Genomic DNA, 1,617 nt, shown 5'->3' with positions numbered 1-1,617 from the left:
GGGGCGAGCATCCCTGTGTGCCCCAGCCAGCATCCCCGTGTGCCCCAGCCAGCATCCCCGTGACACTTGGCTCAACAGTTAAAGAGAGGGAGAGTCTGTGAGATGGTTTCTGTGCAGTTATAGCATCATTTTGGTGGATATTGGCCAGTGCTTTGGTTTTGTGGTGGTTCTGCTGATGCAGGATCTGCAGCAGATTTCGATTAGACATTAGGAAGAAATTCTTCCCTGTGAGGGTGGTGAGCACTGGCCCAGGTTGCCCAGAGAAGCTGTGGGTGCCCCCTTCCTGGCCGGGGCCAAGGCCAGGCTGGACAGGGCTTGGAGCAGCCTGGGCTGGTGGAGGTGTCCCTGCGCATGGAGGGTTGGACTGGGGGAGCTGTGAGGTTCCTTCCCACCCAAACCCCTCTGTGATTCGATGATCTCCACCATCAGGGAGGGACACAGAACAGGAGGGCTGCCTCTTGCAGCCACAGCCCCACGCTGTTGGGTCACCCTGTGTGAACCCCGGCGTGAGGACCAGGGCCGTGCCATGGGGAAAGGTTTGCTTCCCGTGGGGAATACCACAGGCGTAAGTCAGAGCCCGGGAACGCAGTTGGCCATCCCGGAGCTAATCCAGTCTGCTGCCACTGGCATCCAGAAATAGTTTTTTGGGAAGGAGGGAGCACCTCCGCTTTGATGTGTTGGTGCAACTGCCCCACCAGTGCCCAGGGAAACAGTCCCACCATTTTATTCGAGGGAGCAGCTTTTGGCTGGACAGCTTTTTATTTTATACATGTACACACGCACATATTACATGTTTTAATTTTACACAAATTTGTCATCATTTCCTCTTCTCTGAACTGAGGATGTTTCCTTTGCTGAAACAGCTGTGCTGGCTGTCTGTGCCAGAGTGGATTTAATTTACCACTGAAGCTGCTAAAATAAAAACGGGACAGATGCCAAGCCTTGCTTTTTAATGTTATGGTTTTGCTGGGCTTTCGTGGAGGAGGGGGAGATATAAGGTAACAGAAACAGGGTAGGCAAATGGTGCCACAGGCCAGGAGAGGCCCTGGCGCGGGTGCATGGGTCCGGATCGGGTGGCAGAGTGGGAGACGGAGCCCGTTTGATGTGGAGGGGAGACAAAACCCCTCTTGTGCGGGGCGCTGGGAGGCGAGCAGGGCTGTCTGTGCACTCGCTGTGGCCCCCAGAACAGTTGTTGCTTCTGGCTCCAGTTTTGAGGGGGGTTGACCTGTTTTTTTCTTTTTGAAAAGCGCTGGAAAATTGTCCAGTGGCAGATGCCTTCGATGGGGAGCACCTTCCTCCCTGAAACGTCCCTCAGGGACAGAGCTGCGACTCCCCCAGTGTTTAACCTCTGAACACCTCTGGAGGCATCCCCAGGGAGAGGAAAGGGGAAGAAAATCCCTTTCTCTGGGAAATTGCCTGAAAACCTCGGTGCCTCTCTGGAGGTACCCGCTGGAGGAGCAGGGCAGCAGCGACGCAGCCCCCCGGCATCTCCCCAGGGTCCGTTGCCGCTCGCTTGTCTTGGCTGCGCTGCTCTGTGGTGCGTAGCGGTTTCAGCGCAGAGGTAACATGAGCGGTGGAACAGATTGCAGGAATTTCACCAGCTGTGAATACACGAGC

General features: G+C 55.8%; 1 protein-coding gene across 1 annotated transcript in view; it reads left to right on the top strand.

Annotated features, from left to right (window-relative positions):
• The window catches only part of TCF3 (transcription factor 3), a 59,147-nt gene that overhangs the window by 37,784 nt on the left and 19,746 nt on the right, over positions 1 to 1,617 (top strand). The gene's annotated exons all lie outside the window — the stretch shown is intronic.

Source organism: Mesitornis unicolor, unplaced genomic scaffold (genome assembly GCF_000695765.1).
Source record: "Mesitornis unicolor isolate BGI_N332 unplaced genomic scaffold, ASM69576v1 scaffold33415, whole genome shotgun sequence".
NCBI classification, from domain to species: domain Eukaryota; kingdom Metazoa; phylum Chordata; class Aves; order Mesitornithiformes; family Mesitornithidae; genus Mesitornis; species Mesitornis unicolor.
The sequence above is the reverse complement of the archived record's forward strand: the minus strand, read 5'-3'. Positions and strand labels throughout refer to the sequence as shown.